Here is a 21,068-nt window from a genome sequence, read left to right on the forward strand (position 1 = left end):
AAAGCCTTTCTCCTGGCTACAATGGACCTTTTCTAGTTCACTAATCACTCAAAAAGATCCACTGATGACACAGCAGCCTCTGCCCTCTACTCTGTCCTGTTCCACCCGGAAAATGGGGTCTCATATGCCAGACTGCTGTTATTAGACTTCAGTTCGGCATTCAGTTACAAAGGGCCTTATCAACATATTAGGCTTATTGTATTTCTGGAGTTGCATCTACACCTGCACTCTGGCAGAAAGCTATAGACTAGGTGCTGCAAGGCTGCCCATGCACTTGGTGGTTACCTGGATGTTATCATTGTTACTGGTAATGATGACAAGAAACACCTCCAAAACCTCTGTACAGTGTTAAAAAGATTAGAAGTTTCTGGGCTCAGACGTAACAGATGTGTATTCTTCAAACCACGTTTCAGTTACTGTGGTCACACAATTCACGCACAAGCATTACACAAATGTGCTGAGAAATTTCAGGTTGACGTGGATGCCCCAGGGCCAAGGGACATATCATAGCTGTGATCCTCTTTAAGGATTTGTCAGTTACTATAACAGGTTCCTGCTCAACCTGGCTACTGTGCTCCACTCCTTGAACACATTGCTAAAGTTTGGGAAGAAATGGCAATGGGCAAAGCAGTGTGAGGTGGCTTTCCAAGAGACAAAGAAATGGTGACGTCAGACACTGTATTCCAACAGTATGATCCAGATTGTCCAGAGAAGCTTGCCTACGATGCCTCGCCTTATGGTGTAGGTGACGTCATGTCACATGTTATGAGTGATGGAAGTGAACACCCCAAAGCCTTTGCATCACATTCCCTTACCACTGCAGAGAAAAATTACGCACAAAAAAGATAAGAGAGGGCTTGAGTCTGGTTTGAGGTATAAAACATTTCAACCAGTACTTGAGAGTTTACCCTCATTGCTGATCATCAACCACTAGTGTCCATTTTCATTCCACAGAAGGATGTTCCACTAACAATAGCAGCACAAATACAGAGATGAGCTCTGTTTCTTGGAGGACACAATTACAAGATTGAATTCAAAAGCATGACTATGTTACGACACACACCCAACCACGCCAGCTTCTGGGATTTAGATGTTCTAACTCTCCGGAGTATGGGTAGGTGGCACGGCACTTTAAAGATTCCGGCTGCCCTGCTAACTGGCAGCCATGTTTTGGCACCAGGATTTAATATTTAAAGACCACCTGAACTGAGGTTCACTGCTCAGTTGTCAGCTCAGTTTTGGATTCTTGTCTAGCGTCTAGTTTAGAACTCTGTCTTCATTTCGGTCCTGTATCATGCTAATCTCGGTACACCAGCATGTGGGGCCTAACCATCCTTGTCTACGCCTGTCATCACAGTATGATTGAGCCAACATGGACGCCGCAGGGCATTGGAGTCATTTGTCAGCTGTGGCCAGCCACAGTAAAAAAATTTCAAGTTAGAGCCTGGAGATTCACTACATCAAGGCTGCCATTGGCCAACTATTGCAAGGAGGAAGTCAGCGTTGCTCGGGTGAAGACGTTGGTTGCTCTGCAGAGCCTGTCCATCTTCTGACCCCGCAGAGATTCGGCAGTGACCTGGGCTCTTGCCGTGGCTTCCTTATTCATTATTGATTGGTGTTTGGACTCCAGCCAGCCCGGAGTGCAAAGAGGTGGCCTTCACGATCTCTCTCCCGACTGGGAAAGCGCTGGCTTGGGCCGCCGCACATTGGGAGCGAAGGTCAGAGATTTGCTCAGATTCGGAGGAATTCATGGCCGCCATAAAGAGGATGTTCCATCATCCCATCAGAGCAAACAGAGCACCGGACTGTCTGATGAAGGCGTGTCAGTCGGGGCACTCGGTCAGCAGCCAACTGCGCGACTGAATTTTGGACTTTGGCCCAAGAGAGTGGCTGGAACGGAAAGGCCTTGGTCACTCTGTACCACAGATTCTGCGGTGAATTAAAAGATGCCTTTGCCTCGGGGGAGCCAGTAGAGAACTTAGATGCTCAGGTTGATCAGTCCATCCACCTTAACAATCACCTGGCGGAGCGAGAGTGGGACTACCTCAAGAGGTGGAAGAGGGCTAGCCTGAGCCCGGCCTCAATGCATCATAGTTCCATGCCCTGACCTTGGACAATAACCAGCCCGTCTCCTGCTCAGGATCCTGTCTAACCCATGCAAAATGGCTGCATAAGGATCTCCGCTGATGAGAGTTTCTGGCATCGGAGTCGAGGTTGCTGCTATTACTGTGGGGAAGCAGGTCACTTGCTGGCCGGTTGTCTGAAGCTGCAGCCGTCGGGAGAAATATTCGGACCGTTCGATGTTGGGAGGATTGTGACGGTAGCAGCCATTACACCCAACCTCATGGATTTAGGTGTCACACTGAGGGCGGACATCTCCTGTAGTAAGAACCAATAAGAAGTGAATGCTTTTTGTACTCTGGGGCAGCTTGAAATTTGCCTGACTTGGGGACAGCCTGTCGACTCAGCATACCGCTGCAGAAGGTGAACCAGTCCATGTCCGCAATTGTCTTGGATGGCTGTCCGCTTCTTCGGGCAGATCCGGCAGCAGACATTGGTCTTGTGGATGAGGATGGAGGATCATGTGGAGAACATTGGTTTCTAGATCATTGAGTCTCCTCACATACCCCAGATCCTTGGGCACCCTTGGGTGTCCCAGTGTAACCCCTCCGTGAACTGGAAGGAAGGGAGGATCATTGAATGGTCCAGTTGTTGCAAGAAGGCATGCTTTCAGTTTGGTGTTCCGGCCCCAGACTCTCCCAAGACCATTTGCTCTCTGTTTGGGGTAACTTGAAGCCTTCAGGAAACCAGTCCTACCTTCAAGGGGAGACATACCGGCTCCAGCCAACAGGCTTGTGCAAGTCCCGACCCTATCCAGTCAGGGGTGCACTGGAACTAGAGAGAGAGAGAGAGGATCTCCAGTTCAGGAGCAAGCCAAGGAGATGCCCAAGCAGTCTGGAGCTCTAGCAGCTAAGCCAAAGGGCTCCAGTTACCAGGTCTCATCTAAGGGGAAGGCTCCAAAATGGAGACCCTTGGAGCCTAGTCCCAGGAGCACAAGAACCATTTGTCATGCCTTGCTGCCAATGTCTGAGGATACGGACGAGGATTTGGACTTCGATTTGGCCTCCGTTTTCACTAAAAACTCTTGTGAACCTACGAAGGAGACTCCAAGATCTGCGGAATCACCACCACTACCTAAGGGGCTTCAGGAGTCGTCCTTGGAGGAGGGTTCAGGGGTAATTGTAGCTTCCAAGCCAGTAGGAATCCCTTCTGTCAACAATGATTTGGAAGAGGTCTTCAGCAAGTGACAGGCCCCGACTGTTCCACCCCACCAACCTTACGACTGTGTAATAGATCTGTTGCCTGATACTCGTCTTCTGTTGGGTCGATTATAAATGTTCGCAGGTCCAGAGGGAAGCTGCATGGAGGCGTATATAAAGGAGGCTCTTGCCTCATTCGGCTCTCCACCTCTCCAGCCGGTATTTGCTTCTTCTTTGTACAGGAAAAGGACTGTGGCGTGCATTGTTTATAGAGGGCTGAACTGCATAACGGTCAAGAATCATTATCCTCTTCCACTCATGAACACTGCCTTCGAGATTCTCCAAGAGGCACGGGTATTCTTGAAGCTAGACTTGCAGACCGTGTACAACCTGCTTCGCATAAATGAGGGTGATGAGTAGAAGATGGCATTCAAAACATTGACAGAGCACTATGAATACCTGGTCATGCCCTTCAACCTTGTGACCACGCCAGCAGTTTTACAAGCCTGTATAAACAGTGTGCTCCGGGATGCTCTCCATAAGTATGCCTTCATCTACTTGAACAACGTCTTAATTTTCTCGAAGTCCATGAAGGAGCACACTGCTCACGTTAGAGATATCCTAAAGAAGATTCTTGATCATGGACTTTATGTCAAATTGGAGAAGTCCAAATTTCACCTAACTGCCACTTCATTTTTGGGTTTCATCATCTCTAATGGCAACGTCAAGATGGATCTTAGTAAGGCTCAGGCAGTCAGAGATTGGCCATGATCATCCAATGTGAAACAAGTCCAACAATTCCTGGGATTTGCCAACTTTTACTGCAAGTTCATCAGAAAGCAGCTCAGTGGCGGAATCTGCTGACAGCACTAACCAAGAGATCTACGGGCCCTTTTGTTTGGACTACTGAAGCAGAGGCTGCCTTTACAGAGCTCAAGCAGCAGTTCACGACAGCTCCCATTTCGGTTGCACCTAACCTGGACCTTCCCTTCATTGTGGAAGTGGGTGTCTCGGACATCGGAGTGGGTGCAGTGTTGTTCATGAATCGCAAAAAGTTGGCTTGCAAGTACAGCAGGTTATTAAGAAGGCAAAAGGAATGTTGGCCTTTTTTGCTAGAAGGATTGAATTCAAGATCAGGGAGGTCATGGTGCAAACATACAGGGTACTGGTGAGGCCGCACCTGGAGTACTGTTTGCAGTTCTGGTCTCCATACTTGAGGAATGATATTCCTCTTGGCTTTGGAGGCAGTGCAGAGCTGGTTCACCAGGTTGATTCCAGGGATGAAGGGGTTAACCTATGAAGAGAGATTGAATTGCTTGGGACTATACTCTCTGGAATTCAGAAGAATGAGAGGGGATCTTATAGAAACATACAAAATTTTGAAAGGGATAGATAAGATAGAAGTAGGAAAGTTGTTTCCATTGGTAGGTGAGACTAGAACTAGGGGACATTGCCTCAAGATTCAGGGAAGAAGAGGAGAAACTTTTTCCCAGAGAGTGGTGAATCTGTGGAATTCTCTGCCCAGGGAAACAGTTGAGACTTCCTCACTAACTATATTTAAGAAACAGTTAGATAGGTTTTTACATAGTAAGGGAATTAAGGGTTATGGGGAAAAGTCAGGTAGATGGAGCTGAGGTTACGGCCAGATCAGCCATGATGTTATTGAATGGTGGGGTAGGCTTGATGGGCCAGATGGCCTACTCATGCTCTTATTTCTTATGGTCTTATGTTCTTATGTGTCAACGGACATCTTCAGACAATAAACTGCACCATGTGTGTTCTTCTCCAGGTGGCTATCCCCGGCAGAGGTGAACTACGACATCAGAAATAAAGAGCTACTCGCGATCAAGTTGGCTCTGGAGGAATGGCGTCACTAGTTTGAGGGGCCAAGAACCCTTTTACCTTATGGACATTCCACAAGAACCTGGCTTTTATTCAGGAGGCCAAGAGATTGAACAGGACAACTTAATATTTGCTACAGTAGAAGCAAAAAGCAGGGATGAATGTTGTATATTTAATATTTCAGTAATATTTGAATAATGTAGTATTGTAAATTGAGGGGCGGAGCAAAGTGATGATGGCACTAAACGGTGACTCCTTTGTTTGCATCTTCAGAAACAGCTCTACTTCCATCTTTAATATCTCTATTTTTCCCGTTCAGGGTTCTTTTGAAGACCTGACATGGAGTTACACACAGGCTTTGGTTCTTTGCGGGAATGGGGCCCGCTCTCGGGGTTTCATAACTGGCCATTGTTTGGCACACCAAGGGCTCGGCCTAAGATTTCAGCTCACCTTTGGAGGCCTAGGATCTCAGGGCTCTGGAATCGGGCAGCTCGAAGGTCCGGTGTCCCGGACTGGTGTGTTGTGAGAGCTGGAAGATCTTTGGCTGTGTGCCTAGAGACCCGAGATCTTCGGGCTCAGAGCTCGGAAAAAGCGATGCAATGGACTTTTAACATAGTAAACCGGCGAGTTGTTTGTTATATTCCCCCTCTCGCTGTGAAAACAGAGACACCTCTTTCGAATACTGGGTGAACAAGTAGTCTTTGGGGTAACTGCGAGTCTGTGTCTTTGCTGTTGCTTTGTTCCCGCTTAAGTGCTGGGTGGCAGGTGCTGATGCTTTTTTTTGCCAGTGGGGGAAGGTGGGATTGTTGCTTGCTGCCGCTTACATGCGGGAGGGAGGGGAGTTGTGGGGGGGGGGACTTTGGGGTTCTAACATTTAACTGTCATTCATTCTTTGGGGCATTCCTCTGTTTTCGTGGATGGTTGTGAAGAAAAAGCATTTCAGGATGTATTTTGTATACATTTCTCTGACATTAACTTTACCTTTGAATCCTTTGAAATATATTGTTTGATTAAGCATTCTCTGCTTGTTTAACTAATCCATTATGGATTATATGTAAGAGTCATTATGCCACCACATCATAAGGGCGCACCTTGCTAAAGTGAAAACAGAGATATTCCCAGCTCTGGGTTTTTATTTCAATTAATTTTATCTTTCGTAGTTACAAAACCAAACAGTCAACATCAGATGCCATTTCATTGGCTCTTCACTTAACCCTGGAACATCTGGACAGTGAAGATGCATACATCAGGATGCTCTTCATTAAATACTGCTCAGTATTTAATACCATCATCCTCTCAAAACTAATCAATAAGCTTTAATACCTCCTTGTGCAACTGGATGCTTGACTTCCTCACTTGCAGACCCCAGTCAGTTTGGATTGACAACAACATCTCCTCTACAATCTGCATTAGCACAGGTGCACCGCAAGGCTGTGTGCTTAGCTCCCTGCTCTACTTGCTTTACACTTATGACTGTGAGGCTCAGCACAGCTCCACTGCCATATTTAACTTTGCAGATGACACAATTGTCATTGGCTGAATCAAAGCTGGTGATGAATCAGCACCTTGAGTTCAAGAGCCGTGAGGTAATGTTACGGCTATACAAGACCTTACTTGGAGGACAGTGTTCAGTTCTGGTCACCTTATTACAAGAAGGATGTGGATACTATAGAGAGAGTGCAGAGGAGATTTACAAGGATGTTACCTGGATTGGAGAGCATGCCTTATGAGTATACATTGAGTGAACTTGGCCTTTTCTCCTTGGAGCAACAGAGGATGTGAGGTGACCTGATAGAGGTATAAAAGATAATGAGAGGCATTGATTGTGTGGATAGTCAGAGGCTTTTCCCCAGGGCTGAAATGGCTAACACAAGGGGGCATAGTTTTAAGGTGCTTGGAAGTAGGTACAAGGGGGATGTCAGAGGTAAGTTTTTCACACAGAGAGTGGTGGGTGCGTGGAATACACTGCTAGCAAAGGTGGTGGAGGCAGATCCAATAGGGTACATGGAACTTAGAAAAATAGAGGGCTATGCGATAGGGAAATGCTAGGCAGCTTCTAGAGTAGGTTATGTGGTCCGCACAACATTGTGGGCTGAAGGGCCTGTAATGTGCTGTAGATTTCTATGTTTCTATATAACGTAGGAAGGAGATTGAAAACCTGGCTGAGTGGAGCAACAACAAGAACCTCTCATTCAATGTCAGCAAGACAAAGGAGCTGATTATTGACTTCAAGAGGAAGAAAGTAGAGGTCCATGAGCCAGTCCTCATTGGGGAATCAGAGGTGGAGAGGTTCTGCAATTTTAAATTCCTCTGTGTTATCATTTCACAGTCCATTCTGATCTTCCTATCCTCCATGCCCTTCTCCTTGGTAAATACTAATGCAAAGTACTCTTTATGACCATAACCATATCCCACACCTCAAGCAGCATATTCCCTCCTTTATCCTTGAGTAGTCCTATCCACTCCTTGGTTATCCTTATGCTCCTGATGTATATATAGAATGCGTACCGATTCTCTTTATTCTTAGTTGCTATAGACTTTTTATGGCCCCTTCTGGCTCTCCTAATCCTCTTTTTGGGTTCTTTTCTGGCTTCTTTATAATCCTCAAGGGCTCTGTTTAGCTTCCTAAACCTTACATATGCTTCCTTTCTCTGCTTGACCAAATTCACCACCTCTCTCACCATCCAAAGTTCCCTGAACTTGTCCTTCCTTCTGTCTAGAACACATTGTACGTGTCCTGTACTCTGTATACTTGGTCATTAATCTCCCTGCTCTTGTCAAATGTTGACTTGCCCAAAAACAACTGTTCCCAAACAACTCTCCAAAGTTCTTGCCTAATACACCTGTAATTTGTTATGCTTCAATTTAATATTCTCCTGCAAGGTCCATCCTCACCCTTCTCTATAGCTATTTTAAAACTTAAAGTTCTGAACACTACTGTCTGTTCTGCTACTGAAAGGTCAGACACCTCTCCAAGCTCATTAACCATTATCAGGTCCAGTATGGCCCCTTCTCTTGTTGGACTACCTGCATATTGATTTAAGAAACCCTCCCGGATGCAGTTAAACAAATCCTGCCACATCTAAGCCTCTTGCACTAAGGAAGTCCCAGTCTGTATTAGGGAAGTTGAAGTAAACTTTTCCTATCTGTGCACCTGTCCGAGTGTCATTTAAATCTTGTCAATGTACAACCATCAACCACTTCACCTGGCAGCTCATTTCTTATACTGACCACTCTCTGGGTGAAAAAGTTGCCCCTTGATTTTTTACTAAATCTCTCTCCCGTCACCTTAAACCTATGCCCCCTAGTTCTTCATTCCCCAACACTGGGAAAAAGACTGCATGCTTTTGCATTCCCCCAACCACCCACCCTATTTTATACATGTTAGTTTTCTAGTCATATCATAAATGTTTAGAATTCCATTCACCCAGTACTATTTAACTAATCCCCATGACTGCTAACAGAAATACACTGTAAGTCTTGGATAATCTCTATTTTATAACTGAGAAGGAGTTAATATCATTGCAGATGAGGAGAAGAGGGAAAAAGTGAGAGATAAAAAAATAAACATTCTAAATGACAAATTAAAAGTATTTCTAGTCAGCCTCCATTGATTATGTCACTAGCATAGATATTTTTTACTATCACGTAACAAATCAACACTGAAAATTGGAAAGTGTTCATTATTTTGACATGTTGAATAGATCTGGCAGAGGCACAGCAGACCATCTCTTTTCTCCATTCATTTTATGGTGAGGGGCCATCAGAGGCAGGACCAGCAATTGACTTCTCCAGTTGCCCCTGAGAAGGAAGCTGTGAGCCACCTTATTGAATCCCAGCAAATCCTGAGGTGTAATCTCCCACGCTGCTATTCGGATCACCTGGCAGCCCCCAGTCCCAGTGAGAGTTCCAGCTCAGCTTGGTCACCTCCTGGAGGTGACCACCCTTTGGGTGATATAACCAATTACACAGTGACACATTCCACCCCCCCCCGCCCAAGCGATAGAGAGTGAGTGTTGAAGAAGTCTGGCTGCATTCCTGTAGTGTGCTTTTTAGATGGATCACTGTGCCCTCTGACGGAAGATGCCGTTGAATGTGCTATCTATCAATCAGGCTGCAGTGTTCCAGCTAAACAAAGCCTCTCTAGTGTAGTTGGGTCCCCATCCTCTGATTTTAACGCTGCTCAGGGCTTCAGTGGTACACCTATCCATCTGATGGGGAATAGTTCAGGTTCCTCTAATCCTACCAGTCAACCCAGAACGACCATTGCTTGAGGTGAGGAAATGTAATGGAAATCACCTTTCACATCTTACCTTCTCCAAGTTCTGAACAGTTCACCTGGATTCCTTTCCCCAATCCCTAAGCTTTCTCTTTGTCTGTGAGTAACATTCTCTCCCGCAATGGCATTCTTCCACATCTGGTATCTAAATTGGTAAACTGGTGTATTATTGTCACATTTTTTTTTATTATTTAGAGATACAGCACAGTAACAGGATCTTCTGGCTCAAAGAACACTCATCTCCTAATTACACCCATATGACCAATTAACTTCACTACCCTAACCTCCTTGGAATGTGGGAGGAAACTGGAGCACCTGGAGGAAACCCTCCTGGTTTTGGGGAGAACATACAGTACGTAGTTCTTTCAGACAACAGTGGAATTGAGTGTAGGTCATTGAAGCATTAATTGCATTACGCTAAGAGCTATGCTACTGTGCTCCCTCCTAATGAAAATCTTTGCTTCGCATGCCATGCATAAGGATCGTTTCATCACACCGCACTTGGAGTACTGTGCTCAGTTCTGGTTGCCTCACTATAGGAAGGATGTGGAAACCATAAAAAGGGTGCGGGGGAGATTTACAAGGATGTTGCCTGGATTGGGGAGCATGCCTTATGAAAACAGGTTGAGTGAACTCGGTCTTTTCTCCTTGGAGTGACGGAGGATGAGAGGTGATCTGATAGAGGTGTATAAAATGATGACAGGTATTGATCGTGTGGATAGTCAGAGGCTTTTTCCCAAGGCTGAATTGGCTGCCACAAGAGGGCACAGGTTTAAGGTGCTGGGGAGTAGGTACAGAGGAGATGTCAGGGTAAGTTTTTTATGCAGAGAGTGGTGAGTGCGTGGAGTGGGCTGCCAGCAACGGTGGTGGAGGCGGATACAATAGGGTCTTTTAAGAGATTTTTGGATAGGTACATGGAGCTTAGAAAAATAGAGGGCTATGGGTAAGCCTAGTAATTTCTAAGGTAGGGACATGTTCAGCACAACTTTGTGGGCCGAAGGGCCTGTATTGTGCTGTAGGTTTTCTATGTTCCTATGTTTCTATGTTTCTGTTTCTCCATCAGTATGTTGAAGTTGTATAATGGAAAGGCAATAACAGAATGCAGAATAAAGTGTTACAGAGAAAGTGCAGTGCACATAGACAATAATGTGCAAGGCCATGATAGGGTACATCGTGAGATCAGGAGTCTATCTTATCATAGTAGGGGGATCTTTCAATAGACTTATAAAGTGGGATCGAAGCAGTTTGAGCCTATTGGTATACGTTTTCAGGCTTTTGTATCTTCTGCCCAATGGGAGGGGGCAAGAAGAGAGAATGTCTGAGGTGGGTGGGATTTCTCTTTTGACTGTCTGTTTCCCTTGAGTAGAGTTCATGAATTCATCACTTAAGCCCAGCACAATTCCATTTAATACCCATCATGTATTCATCAGTCATCAATGATTAATCTCCTGCAATGCCAGATCAAGTAAAGTCTGGTTTCACCCAAACGGTAATTCCAGCTATCTTCTCCAGAATGCAGAAAGAAATTATTCCACTGAGGCAAAGAGGAAAAAGGATATAAGAATGTTTAACTCTGAGAAGCTGGATGTTGCCTTTAAGAAGTGAATTAACGAGAGTACTAAGAATATTAATCAACCAAAGAAAACAAACATAATTCATCTTAAAAGAATTTATAAATTTTCTTCAACAAATGCAGGTAAACTAAGGAGCTATGTGGCATTATCCATTTTGAAGGGGACATTAACAGGTTGGATCGTACCTGCTCTGACATCTGTTCATGCTCATTCTGCATATTTTTTCACAAACCTTTTGATCTAATAGAGTTCATGCTATTAATAATGATGAACTCAGTGATACTGTTCGAAGTGGTTGTTTCCTTCTCTTCATCAATACTTGCTGTCATTTTGGCAGTGCAGATGATCGCTGCCATTTGTTACCCGTATTAATTCCTTTCAGCATCTTACAGAGTTCAGCATCTTGGGCCATGGGCCTCATATTTCCATAAATGGGAAATTTTGTTTGGCAATCCCTGTGGAGATATTGTAAGGTTTTCTCTCTAGACACACTGTCAGTGGAGAAAAGAACCAGTGTGAAAGGGCGAATCGAATATATCTGGCGACAGATACCAAACTGAGGACATTTCTCTTCTGGAATAAAAAATGAATTGAATCCAGCGGGGAGAGCAGGCTAACAAGACATGTTGAAGCAGGGAGACAAGGTTAGGATTTTGTCAGTTGAGATGAATTGATTATTAAATGGCTTGCTTGCTTTCTCTGAACAGGAATTCATGTTTTTTGAAAATGCAATCAAATGCTTCCTTTGTCATTTTGGTTCTGGTGCGCGATAGAGAAAAATTATAACTAATATCATTCAAAGAATAATGCTAACAATGAAAACTTACTGTATCTTTTAGTATCCCTATACTCACATCAAGGAATTAATATCAACCTGTTACAGCCTCAGCTGGAAGCGAAGGGTGTTTCTTTTTCCACAATGGGTTTGACTTCACCCTGTGGGACTCAGTCTCCAATGATACTCAGCTGCACATTTTAGAAACAGGCCTCTCGTGTGTCTTCCATGATTACTTTAAGTCATTGCTATTAGACTGACAGCATCTGCTTTACACATAATGACTTGGATCCAAATTATTGATGTCTCACAGGCTAGATGCCCTTGAGAAGCCTTTATGCCTATGCTATAAATCTTGTAACTTGTTGACTGGTTTGTTTTGATTCCACAGACCAACCTCTTCTTGGGGTATTTTTGTTTCAAAAAAAAGTTTCTTTCTTTGTTCGGTTAATTCAGCTGAAGGAGATCAAGCACTGAAAGTTAACGTATGGTTAACACTGCATCGGGACAGTAAATCTAAAAACATGGTCAAACTTAAGTCGGTACAGTAACACAGCTACATCAACAGCTACCTTACAGCCTCAATGAACTGACATCTGCAGACTGCATCTGTGCTGCTAGCTGTAATCATGAGGCCATACACAGCAGACAGCACAGTGCTGTTGCTGTCTCACAGCGCCAGTGACCTGGGTTCCATCTCAATCTCCAATGCTGTCTGTGTTGAGTGAGTTTGCACAATCTCCCTGTAGTCACGTGGGTTTCCACCAGGTGCTCCAGTTAAATCCCAAATACCAAAATTGTGACGGTGTTTGGTAAACTCCTGGCGTGTAGGTGAGTGGCAGGATCCGGTGGGGCTGTTGGAGTGGAGTGGGGGAGCGAGATTTGATGAGAGTATGGGGAGAGTAAAAAGAGGATTGGGGTGGGATTAGTACTGGTGAATGATGGATGGTTGGGTATGGTATGAAAAAGCAGACAGCTGCCACAGGGTTGTTTCTGTGTCCTAACTCACTTTGAGCACTCCTTGTACACTTTTCTATCTCACCAGTCTCTTCTGGGCTGTACGACCTGCTGAAATCCCATTGCTCCTCAGATTCACATTGGGTCATCCCTGAAAAAGTGATCACACCATTGTCAGCCTTGCCTTCGGGCCCCTGGCTGTGGAATTTCCTCTCTTGATCACGTTTGCTCTTTGCTCCTTGGAAACTATCTCTTTGATCAGGGTTTTGAGCGTGCTCTAAAATCTCCAGGTTTTTAAATTTTGTCTCATAGTTAAACAATGTCCTTTTCAATTGCAGCCCTTGTTTTCCTAGTCCTGACAAAGGATCTCGGCCTGAAACGTCGACTGTACCTCTTCCTAGAGATGCTGCCTGGCCTGCTGCCTTCACCAACAACTTTTTTGTGTGTTCCTTGGTTTCCAATGCTTTTCCAGCTCAGAAATCTCCTTCATCTCTGTGACTCTCTGACCATCCAGCACCCAGCTCTTACTTTTGTTATTGTTTGCCTTTGTTACTGACAAAAAACGAAATAAAGTGTGCAAGCTTCACTAAGCATGCTTTCCTTTGCCTTGACTTTTCCTCATTAATGGGTAGGTCACAAATAATTGCAAGCAATATCTCTGGAGTACAAAGGACATTAACTTTCATCAAGCCGCACACATGAAGTAAATGATGACATCATGACAATCTTACTTGCGTTGTGCAACTTGCTTGACATTAACTTGACCTTGCCTTTATTATTGAGTACAAATAGACTTTGTTATTCTCTCTGACTCAGATCTCTACTCCTTACAAGGCATTGACATCCTGGTCACAAAATTCTTATTTTATCGGCTACTTTTCGCAGCAAGATCTAAATGGGATGGTGCAATAGCTTCAAATTTTAACCCATGAGAGACCTAGTAAGGTTGGAGTGGAAGATGTGATTCCAAGCTTTTCACTTTAACTTCTGTATCAAGGGGAGGGAAAGGGTTGGTGTGGTAGTTAGCACAACACATTACAGTATGAGCAGTTGGGTTCAATTCCCACTGCTGCCTGGAAGGAGTTTTTATGCTCTCCCTGTGATTGCGTGGGTGCTGCGGTTCCCTCTCACTGTAAATTGTCTTGTAATTAGGCTAGAATTAAATTGGGGGATTGCTGGCTGGCGTGACTTGAAGGGCTGTAAGGGACTATTCCACTCCATAAAGGCATCCGTTAGTCTTGCGAGACCATGGATCTGCGCCTGGAAAGTCTTCACTCTCCAGGACGCAGGCGTGGGCAAGGTTGTATGGAAGACCAGCAGTTGCCCATGCTGCAAGACTCCCCTCTGCACGACACCAATGTTGTCCAAGGGAAGGACATTAGGACCCATACAGCTTGGCACCAGTGTCGTCGCAGAGCAATGTGTGATTAAGTGCCATGCTCAAGGACACAACACATTCCCTCAGCTGGGGCTTGAACTCACGACCTTCAGGTCACTAGTCCAATGCCTTAACCACTTGGCCACGTGCCCACACTCCAGAGTTCAATAAATAAATAAATAAATACTTCAGCTCCGATATTAATCATTGACTCCTTGACGTCTTCCAGCACTTCTCTGCTGGAGGGGAACATAAAGACAGGCCACCATACATTGCCTTTTCCGACCTCAAGACATCACAAAGTTTTTTACAAACAGTTAAAGACTGCTGAAGTGTGCAATCATGTGGTAATGTGGGAAATATTGGCAGAGTAAACTCACAGGTCACGATGCTGATTAGATAACCAGTCTCATCGGAGCTATTTCTTGAACCAATAAAGTCTAGCTTATGAGTGGGACCGCTTCTGGTTAGTCACTCATCATCTCTTCACACCTTCATCCCTCCGACTTCTCTCCACAGACAACCCACACTTCTAATTAATCAACTTGCTGCCTCAGCATTGGTGTTTTGGCAGATCTGCTTCATTCCTGTTGGTTCGCCCACAACATTTCTTTTCAAAATCCCTGCACTCCCCTTTTATGCAAAGTCCTTTACAGAGGGAGATCATTTGCCTTTTCAGTAACAGTCACAGAAGTAGCTGGCGCTATGGTAATTAATTTTACTGGAAGGATTGTTCTCATATCTCTGCTTTGAGGGGAATGAAGACAAGCTAGAAGGTGATAGGTGAACCAGGTGGGTGGGGGAGGGGAGATGGAGCAAGAAACTGTGAGGTAGTAGGTAGAAAAGGCAAAGAACTGGAGAAGAAAGAATCAGGTAGGAGAGGAGAGTGCGCCATGGGAGAAACAGAAAGAGGAGGGGCACCAGGGGGCGGTGATAGGCAGGTCAGGAAGAAGAGGGAAGGGGGAGGGGAAAATTCCAGAATGAGAAATCAATGTTCATGCCATCATGTTGGAGAGAGAATATGAGCTGTTTCTCCTCCATCCTGAGAGTGGCTTCATTGCGTCAGAAGTGGAGAGAATGGGCTGACATGTTGGAGTGGGATTGGGGATAGGAATTAAAATGGCTGGCCACCGGGTAATCCTGCTTTCTGAGAATGAAGCCAGAGTGGTCGACGAAGCCGTCCCTGCATCCGATTCGTGCGACTGGGCTAAGTTTAAATATGTGGGTTGTTGGGCCAGAAGAGCCTGTGCCATGCTGTATTTGTAAATGAATAAATAATAGTCTGTGTGTGTGTGTTTATTTATTCACAGATACAGCGTACTGTGAACTCCTTACTCTAATGCCCTGAGCTGTAACAGCACGCGTTGCGCTGCCTTGACACTCCGCAGTATTTATATTTATTGCGTTTTTTTTGTTTTTTACAGTGTTTTTCATGCTTGTTATGTTTTTTATGCTTCATCAGGTATGGAGTAAAAACCATTTCATTCTCCTTTAAACTCGTGCACCGAAGAATGTCAATAAACAACTTTAAATCTTGAATCTTGGATCTTCAGTCACAGGCTCCATGAAAAGCTTGAGCTGGACTTTGATATTTTATTTGCATTGGCAGCCGAATGAACCATTGCAATTCTCAGCATTTTGTGCTGCGGCAAGGACCGGCAATGTGCACAAACATGATTCACCCTTGTTAATCTGCACAGCACACCTTGTCATTCCTCAGGCTGACACAACAACGATGAGTTTGTTTTTCCTAAAGGCATCAAGCATATTATCATGTGAACTTTAGAACTGTTTTGAGCTAAATTTCAAGCAATGACTTTTTTTTCCACAAAGTCAAAATCAAATAAAGAGACCAATATTTTGTAAAGTAGCCTAAATGGTTATAGCCATTGTCTTTCTGTTTGTTTATGTCATAAAGTTGAATACCAGGAAAATATGTACATTTAAGTAACTGATGTTTATTTTATCCATTACAATGGAAAAGAAAATGTTATTTACTAGTGCAACACACACAAACTACTGGAGAAACTTAACAGGTCTGGCAGCATCTATGGAAATGAATAAACCGTGGGTATTTCAGGATGAGATCCTTCATTAGGACTGGCATGGAAGGGGGAAGAAGCCAGAATAAGAAGGTGGGAGGGTGGGAGGAAGGCAAGGAGTACAAGGTATGAGATGATAGGTAAAGGTAGGTGGGTGGAGGAGGAGGGATGAAGTAAGAAGCTGGCAGGTGATAGGTAGAAGAGGTAAAGGGCTGAAGAAGAAGGAATCTAATAGGAGAAGAGAGTGGACCATGGGTGAAAGGGAAGGAGGAGGGACACCAGGGGGAAGTGATAGGCAGATGAGAAGAAGAGAAGAGGTAAAATGGGGGCCAGAAGAATTGAAGAAGAGGGTAAGGGGAAAATTACCAGAACCTGGAGAAATCAATGGTCATGCCATCAGGTTAGAGGCTACCCGTATGAAATATGAGCTGCTGCTCCTCCAACCTGAGAGTGGCCTCATCATAACAGAAGAGGAGGCCGTGGATCAATATGGCGGAATGAGAATAGGGATTGGGATAAAAAAATGGTTGACCAATGGGAAATCCTGCTTTTTGTGGATGAAACCAAGGTGCTTGACAAAACAATTCCCCCAATTTTTGTCAGGTCTCACCAATGTGGAGGAGACTGCTTTGGGAGCACTGAAGACAATAGACGACGTCTACAGGTTTGCAGGTGAAATGCTGCCTCACCTGTAAGAACTGGTTGGGGCCCTGAATGGAAGTGAGGGAGGAGGTGAATGGGCAGGTATAGCACCTCTTCTGTTTGCAGGGGTAAGTATCAGGATTTGCTGGGAGTGTACCAAAAATAAATCCCCTGCCTTACTGCTAACAGGTAACTCTCTCAACAAACCTAATGAACAGAGCTATGTTCTATTTCCACTTTCTAACACTACCTGCAGTAGCTTCACTTCAGGACATCTCTGAGATCTATGCCTGGACAGGTAATAAACACCTTGGATATGTTATGCCATCGTTCTCATACTACCAGTGTAGGCCCGCCCCCCGGTAAGCCTCAGGGTCTCTCAGTTCGCTGTCATCTAGGGAAACAGCCCTTGGCCCTGCCAAACTTGGTAATTAAGTTCGTGTGGATGCTGTGTGATGTACCCCACCCCGCCAAATAACAGACAATACACCAAATGCGATTAAATGATTACACTTTATAGATATTACTGGAACTATATAATTAATAGAAATAAAATATAAAAGGAAAATAAAAGGCGCCACACTTATCAAAGTTCAATCTCTTCGTGCACAACAGTTGGAGCTCTAGTAACGATCCTCTCTTCACCATCTGATCCCCTCTGACCACCTCGACCTGCCGCCTGAGACCAACCACGGTGGTCGACCGGACGCTCCACACGAGTCTGTCTCCGTCTCCTCTCCTCGCCGAAGACCCTTGACCTTGGACTCCTGTTCGGGGTCTGACCCTGTCAGCAAACTCACAGCACCTTGTCCATTCTCTCTTTCTCCATCGCGCCTTCTGCTCAAGAAGCCGCGCATCACAACAACTTACAGACGCGCAAGGAAGAATAACATCTATCCCAACTGATTCGTTTGCTCTCTTATCGATAAAATAACCCAAACAAGCTGCTAGTGGGAGAACTTTCTCAGCAGTTAACATAACAAAGAAGCCATTTTAATTAGCTACGCAGTAACATAAAAAGCAGAAACCCATTACACAGATAAAAAAGCAATCTGAAAGAATAAGAAACCAATGTGTTTTGGTCTTTTCTATTCACCTATATGCAATAACCTCTACTTGCCTTTGTGTAAGTCATTAAGAGGTAGCAAAAAATTGGATTAAACTGGAACCCTTGAGCAGCAAGTTTCTTTAAAGGGACATGCCAAGAAATCAGTTAAATATCACAAACATACTCATATCCCAGGCTATTAGTGACCAGCAGGGAGTTAGGAGTGGGGGGTAAGGGTGGAGCTAATTAATATCTGCAAAATTCTTTTGAACTCAAATTGCATAACCAGGAAAACAGATGGGGAGACTGCAGGAGTGAATGGAAATGCATTTGAAAGTTCCATTTGTTGCTGACAGTTGGATACCAGTGGGAGTGTAAGCGAACGACCAGGAACAAAATTGAGGTGGTAGCAGAGCTCTTGTTTGAAACAAATTTCTGTGTGGAAAGGATAGATGACACATCAACTGCTGCTTGTAAATTAAATTTCAGAACTGAAGAAAAGAAAATTGGGAAAATTGGACTGAAAATTGCATAAAATGCCTGGTCTTGTAACTTCCAGTGAAACATATATAATAGCAAGGATTCATCTGCAATTAAGAAATCTTATATTTTTCATATCATGCTCTTGCTTCAGGACCTCAACAGAAAGATTAATGTACCAACCATTTTCTTCTTCTTCCTGTCGACTTTAAATTCCACTTCAATGGATTGATGGCCATCATTTTTGAGAAGCTCCAAAATCAATTTTAAAAAACCATTCAATGTTCCTGTTGCACAAAGTTTTATGATTTTAGAACATTCATTATAGAACATTACAGCACATTACAAGCTCTTTGGCCCACGATTTTGTGCCAACCTTATAACCTACTCTAAGAATAATCTAATCCTTCCCTGCTACATTTTCCATTTTCCGATACCCATGTGCCTGTCTAGGAGTCTTTTAAAGATTCTACATCACCCTCTTTCCTTCTGGATCCTCCATTTACCTGACACATTCATTTATAGAGGCCCCCAGCTGTGCATAGTGGCATCTACTGTAAATTTGAAGGCTGCATCCAGCATTTACTGTTGGGAGCCCAGAGTACTCAAATACTTGAACAGAATATGAGCTTCTTTGTGCTTGAGAGGTGTGTTTAGGCCTTGCATAAAGAGAAGTTACGTTATTTCTCCCAGACTAAGAGGACTACGTTTATGAATTTGTCTACTTTGTCTATCTATTGATGACACTAATCACCCTACCAACTCCCCAACACTTTCAAACAACCTTTCAGCCCAATTTTTATTCTGAACCCTTGAAACCAATCCCCACCTCCTATGTTTTGGCCTTGGCCCACCTCTGCTTCCTAGGCCATTGACATTAAATCCCTTCCACCCCAATCCCTAATTTCCTTCTTTACTCTGCCGTCCCAGCTTCTTTACCAATTCCCACCCTGTCACCATACATCACAGCCCCCTGATTGTCTTTGTACCCTTCACACCGAGGAAACGTACCAAAGCAAGGCCTTTGCGGTGGTGCACCATCACCCTGGGCCTTGGACCTTGATGAATGTAATGCCCATTGGCTCAGCATACATCGTGTGTTGAAGGCACCCACACAGGCACCATTCATCTCTGGGCAATGGAGATGGACTCAGCACCTGGTGGGTCCTGCTCTGATACAAGGGCCTGACAAGTTAACTTTACTTCCCTCCCTAACCTCTGACCTGTGTTCTCCAATTTCAGCTTTGCGTTCCATTGCCCTACAGTATTATGCCTCAGGCCCACGTTCACTGCCATCCACCGAGACAGCCAGCCAGCACTCCATTGCTTATAATCACCAAAGCTTACTCTCACTACTGCAGAAGAGCTGGAATTCTGGCTCTCAACTATTCTGAAGTGGATCCGTTTGTCATCGACCCTATGACTTGTGTTGCAGTAAGACGGTACAAATGGAATTTGCTTAAATTGCTTCATCAGAGGCTGATTGTAACACAGGTATGCCTTAATTCATGAACAATGGACTCACAACCCATTTACCCACTATGTGCCACCTTTTCTACACTGGGAACCTCTGCTTGCGTGATCAATGGGAGGCTCACCTACTACACCACTGCTACCTCGGAAGAGGCGTCGGAGGCGAGGGAAAAGGGCCGGCGTACTGGTGAGGTTGAGATGGTGTGCTAATCAACCGCCGCTCCCTAGCATACTCCTGGCTAATGTTCACTCCCTGGACAATACGCTGTGCGAACTGAGAGCCAGAATCTCCTTATAGTAGGAAGTAAAGGAATGTGACATTTTGTGCCTCGTTGTAGACCTGGCTGATGGAGGAGGTACCAGATCATGCCATCGAGCCCTCAGAGTTCTCCCTGTGTGAAAACCTCTCTGGGAAGAGTAAAGGAGGAGTGATATGCTTCATGGTCAGTAATGCCTGGTGTAACCCCCCCCCCCCCCCCCGGAACATGCATACCCTCATATCCTTTTGTTCCCCAGATCTGGAGTGCCTGGTGCTGTTGTGTAGAGCTCTCTAGCTGCCGAGGGAGTTCACGGCTGTTACCATCACAGCTGTGTATATTCCTCCGCAGACTGATCCTGACCTGGCTCTCAAGGAAGTGTACGAGACCATCAGCACCCTGAGACTGCACACCCACAGGCTGCTTTCATTATTGCTGGAAACTTCAATAGAGCGTCACTGACTAAAGTCTCTCCGAAGTTTTGTCAACACATCCACGAGAGCACACAGGGAGATAGTATACTCGACCACCGCTACTCTCCCTTCTGCAATGCTTACAAAGTGCTCCTCCACCCTCCATTTGGAAAATCAGATCATTCCTCCATCTTGCTGCAGCCAACGTACAGGCAGAAACTGAAACAAGAGGTGGCCATATTCAGAACCGTCCACTGTTGGTCTGACTAATCAGCCTCCATGCTGCAGAACTGCTTCGATGACATCGACTGGAACGTCTTCCATGATGAGGATGTCTCCAAGTTCACGGATGGGGTCACGAGTTTCATCCAGAAGTGCATCGAGGATGTTGTCCCCCAGTAGTTGGTCAGGGACTATCCAAGAAATGCAGCTACGATCTGTGCAAAGTCATCGAGGCAGCGAAACACTACAGAGACAAGATTCAGACTCAGCTCTCCACCAACAACACATGCAGCTTATGGCAAGGTCTGCACACCAGCGCAGACTTCAAAGCTAAACACAGTGGAGATTCCAACTTTGCTACCTCTCTCCCAGACGAGCTAAACCCTTTTTCCACTCAATTTGATGTTACCAACGCTGAGCCCCCGA

The sequence above is a fragment of the Mobula hypostoma genome, chromosome 12 (genome assembly GCF_963921235.1).
Source record: "Mobula hypostoma chromosome 12, sMobHyp1.1, whole genome shotgun sequence".
NCBI classification, from domain to species: Eukaryota; Metazoa; Chordata; class Chondrichthyes; order Myliobatiformes; family Myliobatidae; genus Mobula; species Mobula hypostoma.